The sequence below is a fragment of the Prionailurus viverrinus genome, chromosome C1, assembly GCF_022837055.1.
Source record: "Prionailurus viverrinus isolate Anna chromosome C1, UM_Priviv_1.0, whole genome shotgun sequence".
NCBI classification, from domain to species: domain Eukaryota; kingdom Metazoa; phylum Chordata; class Mammalia; order Carnivora; family Felidae; genus Prionailurus; species Prionailurus viverrinus.
The window spans coordinates 109,763,499-109,771,297 of NC_062568.1; positions in this window are offsets into that span (position 1 = coordinate 109,763,499).

Below are 7,799 nucleotides of genomic sequence, written 5' to 3' on the forward strand. Positions count from 1 at the left end.
TATATATATATATATATATATATGATAGTAGGACTCAGAACAAATATTTTATCAGCATAAAATATTTGTTCTTGTTTTATAGTCCTGAATGTGTCTGGGGACTGAAAGTGATCGTGGGTGGGCCTTTTTTTCTGGCATGATGAAGGTTTCTGCACAGAAAGGCCTTTCTGCTGGCACAGCACAGGTGGGCACTTGGAAGTGGGCATAGTTCAGGAATCTTGAGGGGAATAGAGCAGGTGGCTCTCCAGGACTGCTATGCCTCAGGAGAAGAGTGTGGAATATAGACCATCATAAAGAAGGTGTTAAGAAATTAAAGCAGACCCTTGAAAATCAAAGGGATAATTGCATGGACTTGGGCTTCTCTGCCTGTAGGAGTATCCCTTGATGACCATCTCTTGGTTTGGGACTGTTGTCTCTTCCTCTGCAACTGGTGCAGCTTTTCTTTAAGAGTTGCCCTTGAGCACAGGTGAGAGAAGGGTCTACTGAAATGAGAGGAGCTGTCCTAAAAGAGGACAATGTCAACTCCATGTGTCTCCTTGGTACAAGAACTGTCCCAACTTTTTGAAATCACATTTCTACATACTCTTTAAATGACCATGAGAAAGGAAAGAGTCTCTCATTCATTTTAATTTCCTATCAATTTATTTTCTCCTGTGAACTTTAATGCAATTATCCAAAAATGAAAAAAAAAAAAACACAAAAATAACCTATCACCATCTGCCGTTTCCATCGACCGAATGACGTTAAACAGGCCAACACAGTTTGGACTTCCAGATTAAATCAAACACTTTGAAGTACCTAAAGCAAGACATGACCCTGCCCCTGCATCCCACGAATCAGACTCTCCAGATTCCCCAAAGTTGCTGGGGGGCTGAGATAGTGGCCATCTTGCAGAGAGCCCTAGTCTAGAACAGAACAGCCCAAGCCTGGGCAGGTTCGCATAGTGCACCATTCGAATGCAATTCACCTGAACTCTTTTTAACTAGGGCCCTGCCTTACCAGAAACGTTCAGGGCTTTATCTCAGTTTGGAGATTGCAGAGTTCTCTGACTGGAAGTCAGTGGAGTGCTTGAATGAAGGGAGTTAGCGCTCCTTCAACATCCCCTCAGGTTATCTGTGTCGTAAGCCTGGCCACTGTTTTTAGGTCTCATTGCCTATATAATTGGATACCTGGTCCACCCTAGATAGCTGCCCAAGTCATACTTGTAGCCCATTCCTCCTCAGGCTGCTCCCCTTTAGTCTCAGTGATCATGTTAATGATCACTAATGAGTTCATGTGTAAATATTCTCCTTCAACTTTATTTACAATTAGAGACATATGAACACCCCCAACAGTGACTACCAGTACCATATTTTCAAATACTGCATTCCGCTAGATAGGACACAGATATGCTCTGAGCTTCACAGTGTAGTTTTAATAAAGCCTCACCACTGTGGCTATTTGGGATTTGCCAGAATCCCAAGACCTTCTGCCTTTCAGGTCTCTAAGCTCCAACCCAGGGCTGGCACCATGAGTAAGTTGTCCTCATGATTCTCCCATCCTATTACTCACTACTTCTTCCTGTCGAATTAATCCCAAATGACCTCCTTTGATTTCTTCGACATTTGAAAGATAAACATTTTGACCTGATATCCCATCTCTGAAAAATCAAATGTTTAAATAACCTTTTTAGTCAGCTGTTAAAGTACTAATATACTTGCTATTTTAATTAATTTACGTATTTAAATAATGACAGTGTAGCTGGCAAGGAAACCAGGAATAAGTTCAAGGAAGATTTATGTCAGGTTACTCATGAGTCAGTTGTTATTATTAACTGCCATTCACTAGAGAACATTTGGCCATTAATTATTGCTAAATTATTGTTACCAATTTTTGCGACACTCAATGTTGTTCCTAGTGTTCATATTCTTCAAGGAGACTTATTATCACCTATTTCTTGCCCTACTTTTTCATATACTCTTGGCAGTGTGGCTGTAGGGTGAGATCACATTGAACCTTTCTCTGACACAGCCTCCCGGGTCTCCTTGCTTGCAATGAGACATCAGATGTAGCTTATTTTTCATGCTCTTTTAGTGATTCTGTCTCCAATCTTTTCCTAGGAAGACCATCTCTCCCCAGGACTTCCTGCAGATTGGTACCCCCACTCCTCAGCTTGCTCCATCCTTACTCTTCTCTAGAATGGTTACTAATGACAGTTTCTTTTTAGTAACTTTAATAATTTCACTATTTATACTTACTATAGAGAATTTTCTTTTAATATTGAATAACTACTTATAGAAGCACGAGTATGTTCTTTTTAAGAAGACCTTCAACAACTACAGACTACCAGAAAGGCCAAGGCTGATGACAGTGTGGGCTACCTGGTACGGTGCTCTTGGTGCAGCATGGGTGGGGGGAGCCAGGACCCCCAACAGGTCTGTTTCATCCCTGTAGCTCCAATAGGTCCTACTACCCCTGACCCTCTTCCCATGGCCTCAGCCTGCATTTAACCTGGGAAGAATAACAAGAACCAATGCATCTCTCTTCCTGTGCTTACTTGAAATATACACTTCCCAGACTTTCATTTCTACTCCATGCTGGGAGAGTTACCTTATAAAGAAGAATCAAAGAAGAGGATGAAAGTTTTTGGAAAGGGAAGAATCTGTCCATGGAAGGCAATGCTCCATTTATAAGCATTAATTCCTGTAGCAGTATTTCCCAACAGTTGCAATAGTGTGACTTATTACAGAAGATGAGCCTACATGGCAAACAATTTTTACATTTTAATGCTTATCTATCTCAATCTAAATTTGAAAAATTCTTTAAATTTTTTAAAATATTGATTTTTTTTTTTTTTTACAGAGAGAGACAGAGAGAGAACATGAGCAGGAAAGGGCAGAGAGAGACAGAAACACAGAATCCGAAGCAGCTCCAGGCTCTGAGCTGTCAGCACACAGCCCAACGCAGGGCTCCAACCCACGAGCCGAGAGATCATGACCTGAGCCAAAGTTGGGCACTCAACAACTGAGTCACCCAAGTGCCCCTAAATTTGAAAAATTCTTAAGTTAAATTTAAAACTTGTCATGTAATATATAGTACAACTGAATTACTGTAAGTTTTTAAAGTGTATTGATTTGAAGGCAGTTTTAATGAAAACTATTTAAGTATGCAATAATGCTGGCAATATGCAAAATTAAGAAAAGTGATATAGAACTCAGGAAAGTTTGGGAAACCTCCCTAATATATCCTCAGGTCCTTCCAGAATAACATAATTTCTGCCTCCTGAGAAACTTACCCACCACCAAAAGACCACTGCAGTTTTTCTCTCTTATTCTGGCCCAGAATTCACCATGGCTGCTTTTCCTCCTTATGCCTTCAGTCACCAAGGCTGTTCCATTTTTGCTGTGGATAGTTGAGGATCCTTAGCTTATTTAAGAAAGTGCAAAAGGGAGGGGGCACCTGGGTGGCTCAATCAGTTAAGCATCAGACTCTTGATTTCTGCTCAGGTCATGATCTCATGGTTCATGACTTTGAGCCCCACGTCGGGCTCCACACTGACAGCATGGAGACTGCTTGGGATTCTCCCTCTCTGTCTCTCTCTGCCCCTCCCCTGCTCATGTTCTTTCTCTCTCTTTCTCAAAATAAATAAGCTTAAAAAAACAAGTGCAAAATGGGGGCTACCCCCATCACTGAACCTCAGGACACCCTGTGCATACCTCATGTCCTGGATGATTCCTAAACTCCAGGAATAAAACAAGGTCCAACCTACACAAAACCTAAGAAAAGTGTAAGATGATATTTTACATTCACACACAGACACATACAGGACTGAGTATGGATTTATGAGAGGAACAGGTATAGTACAGCAAAGAGGTCTAATGCCTGCAAGACTGGTGTATGCTTTCTCTTTCCAAACCTAGGCTATAAGTCCCTCAAAGGTAGGGGTTTCATGTTTAATATTACCTGCCTGTTGAATATCTATTTTCTCTTTATATACCCCAGCAGTCAAACACAAAGACACTGTACCACCACCACCAAATGTACTCTCTAAAAGGACAGAGCTAAGAACTTCTTCATCTTTAACTGATATATCCACATGATCTAGAATATAGTCTGGCATATAGTAAAGGTTTAGTGAATTAATTCATAAATGATGTAATCTATTTTTCTTTCCTCAAACTCAGAAGTGACCCTACTGGAATTTACTTGATCTAGTGAAATCATCAAAAATCTTTTCTAGAATGTAGTTTTCCAAAGGGAGAAGAAATATGAGCAGAACTGTGCGAGGAAGGAGCACCCATCCCCCTTGCTCTCCAGGTGAAGTCTAGGCAGGGAAGAAACACTAAACCATCTAAGCTCCCACTCAGAAAAGCAAGTACCTGACACCCATCCGATGCCAGGAAGTAGAGGGTTTTATGTGAAATCAGTATTGGTCATGAATGCCAGGATTAAAGCTGCCATGTTTAAAAGCTGAAGAACAGGAATCTGCAAACCATAGCATCACAATTGAGTCCATAATCATTGAAGCATAGACTCTAGGACATGCTGAGGGACTTTCCCTAATAGAAAATTACTCCTTGTATCCTATAACACACCCAAAATATGATTTCTTAAAAGAAGGCCTGACTCCCATTTAGAATTTGTGAATCATTCTCTTAAAGCTGGATCGGGACACACCTCCCAAAAGTGGATGCTGTGCGTGACAGTGAAGACGCTGATGTTCAAGTTTAGTGCCCAACCCCCTCAGACCAAAATGCGTACCTGGTCCTCCAGGATCTATGAACCTTTCCTGGGGCACTGAGTCAACCACAAGAGCAGCTGTAGTGCAGCTCCAGCGAAGAGCCTACAGGTGGCTGATACAGCGGCCTAGTCAAGTTGGTGCCTGAAACCTGCAGTTCACCAACACCTCCTCCTTGGCTAATGGGGATTGGGGAGGGGGATGCCCATGGTGGATTCATGAATAGCCACCCAGTAAGCTAATAGAAGCCAAAAATAAACTTCTCCATCACAACAGCCCCTCCGGATTGGGCCCAAATACAAATGTGAGGAGAAACTCTTCCTAGCAGAGAGTGAGAAATACAGAGCAATGGGATCTAGATGTGGATAAATGTAAATCAATATTCACAGTATGTTAATAATAATGGTGTGTGAGGTTTAAAATTTATATTAAATTGCATGACAACAATAACTCAAGAGCCTGGGGTTAAATTAACAAAAGTAAAGCATTCTAAGTTTCACAGTGTTTTCTGAGAAAGAGTATAAGCACTAATGCTTATTAGATTATAAGCCAAGAGGAGCGCCTGGGTGGCGCAGTCGGTTAAGCGTCCGACTTCAGCCAGGTCATGATCTCGCGGTCCGTGAGTTCGAGCCCCGCGTCGGGCTCTGGGCTGATGGCTCAGAGCCTGGAGCCTGTTTCCGATTCTGTGTCTCCCTCTCTCTCTGCCCCTCCCCCGTTCATGCTCTGTCTCTCTCTGTCCCCCCCCCCCAAAAAAAAAAAAAAAGATTATAAGCCAAGGATGTTTGTTATAATTTCTAGAGCATTTTTTAAAATAATTATTTTAAAAATCCTAAAAAACAATTGAGAAGGGGGGAATAATAAAAACAATCAAAAAGGAGGCAAGAGAGAAGATATAAAGGGATATCAGAGGGAGAGAGAAGTTTCACTTTCACTGAGGGTGCAGAAAGCTGGCCCTTTCTGAGGCCCTTTCTGAGTCAGACCTCTGAGAAGGATATTAGAGGCCGTACACTGAACAAGAAGAACTCAGTAACTAAGTGCCTACCAAATTGCCCAAGCCTGAGCATGGGCCACATGACACTCTGGAGGCCCTAAGTGTCACAGAAACAGGGGACTTTGCACCCACTTGAACATCCTTCTCATTTGTCCACTGTGTTCTCGTGAGAAATGCTGGCAACAGGGAAGTGGATGGAGAAGAAAACGCCTCCCTCAGTGGTGCTGACTTAAGGGAGGGGAGCAGCCATGACTGTAAAGGCATGAAGCCCCACTAAAACTCTTCTCCTCCATGGGAAACAAGAGCCTTAAGCTGCTAGAAAGGCACGGCAAGTTCTGTTGCCCTCATTGCACACAGAAAGACAATCAAGGCTGGGGGAAAAGTAGAAGGAAAAAGTCCTCTACTCCTAAGGGAGACTGAGGAAAAGTCTTGGTCCCAGATTCCTATACCAATATCATTTGGAGTATCATCGTCTTTGTCATTATTATCATCACCATTATTAGAGATACTATCAGTACACTAGATGAGGGCAGAAATTCTTTCTCACATAAGAGCTACCATCAATACCAGGAAGAGTTTGGCTGCCACAGGAGGGAGGTACATGATCACTGAGAAAGCCCTATACTCAAGACACAGGTGCTGGAGGTCTACCTGAGACTGAGGATGAAGCAAGACAGTAGACAATGCCCTTGTGCCCCACCAAGCAACAGGAGTAGTTGTCTTCACTAGAGAAGATGAGAGCTAAGAAAGAGACCAACTTTGTGGCCTAGATGCACCAGGAAGACCCAAAGCTGAGCGTTGAGTAGAAAAATTAAGAAAACCCTCCAGCATGCCAGCCACCATCCTAAGCACAAGGTAAGACTAGAAGAATTTGAAATCTGTGTGCAGACATAACCATAGCAATAACAAATCCCTAATTCACCCCAACTCCTTAGTCAATGGACTCAGTCTCCATACTAACAGCCTAGCAAAAGAGGCATGCTGTTTTCTAGACATAAAAACTGCTTACCTCAGACAATAAAAAAGGATATTTCAAAAATAAGAAAAGGTCAATCTCAGGAAATATAACAATTCTAAATTTGCATGAACCATATTACATAACTTAAAATATTTAAATGATAATTGACAGGAATAAAAGAAGAAATAGACAAATCCACAATCATAGTGGGAGAACCTTAACATCTTTTGCAAAAACTGATAGGATAAACAGGCTAAAGTCAGTAAAGATGGAAAGGATTTGAAACACATAATTAGCACATGACCTAATTGACAGGTTAAGAATATCACACACAAACACACACACACACACACACACACACACACACATTTAAAGAAGACACATTCTTTTAAAACGCATGTAGGAGCACCTGGGTGGCTCAGTCATGATCTTACAGTTAGTGAGTTTGAGCCCTGCGTCGAGCTCTGTGCTGACAGCTCAGAGGCTGGAGCCTGCTTCGGATTCTATGTCTTCCTCTCTCTCTGCTCCTCCCTCCCTCCCTCCCTCCCTCCTTCCCTCCCTCCCTCCCTCCCTCTCTCTCTCACTCTCTCCCTCAAAAATAAATACACATTAAAAAAAATTAATGCATGTAGAACTCTTTTTTTTTAATGACCACATGCCTGGTATAAACCCAGTCTCAAAATGTTAAAGTTTGAATCATTCAGAATATTATATAACCACTTAGAATGAAGCTGCAAATTTAAAAATACATATATAACTAAAAAATCCTCAGTTGCTTGGAAGTACAGCAATACACTTCTGAAGAACCCTTGAGTCAAAGAAGGAATCACAGTGGAATTTATTTTTTTTAACCATAGCTGAATAATAGCAAAGTTAAAATACATCAAAATTCATGAGATACAGCTAATTATAGCCATAAATGCATAATTTAGACAGAAAAGGCAGGAAAATCAATAACCTAAGCTTGTACAGCATGTTCTGAAGCTAGTAAAGGAGCAAGCAGCAAGGTAAACCCCACCAAAGTAGAAAGAACAGAGAAAATTAACAAAGATACAAATCAGTTCTTTGAAAAGCCTTGCCTAATTGATAGACTTCTATGAAAACTAATCAGCAAAAACAGAAGAAAGCACACA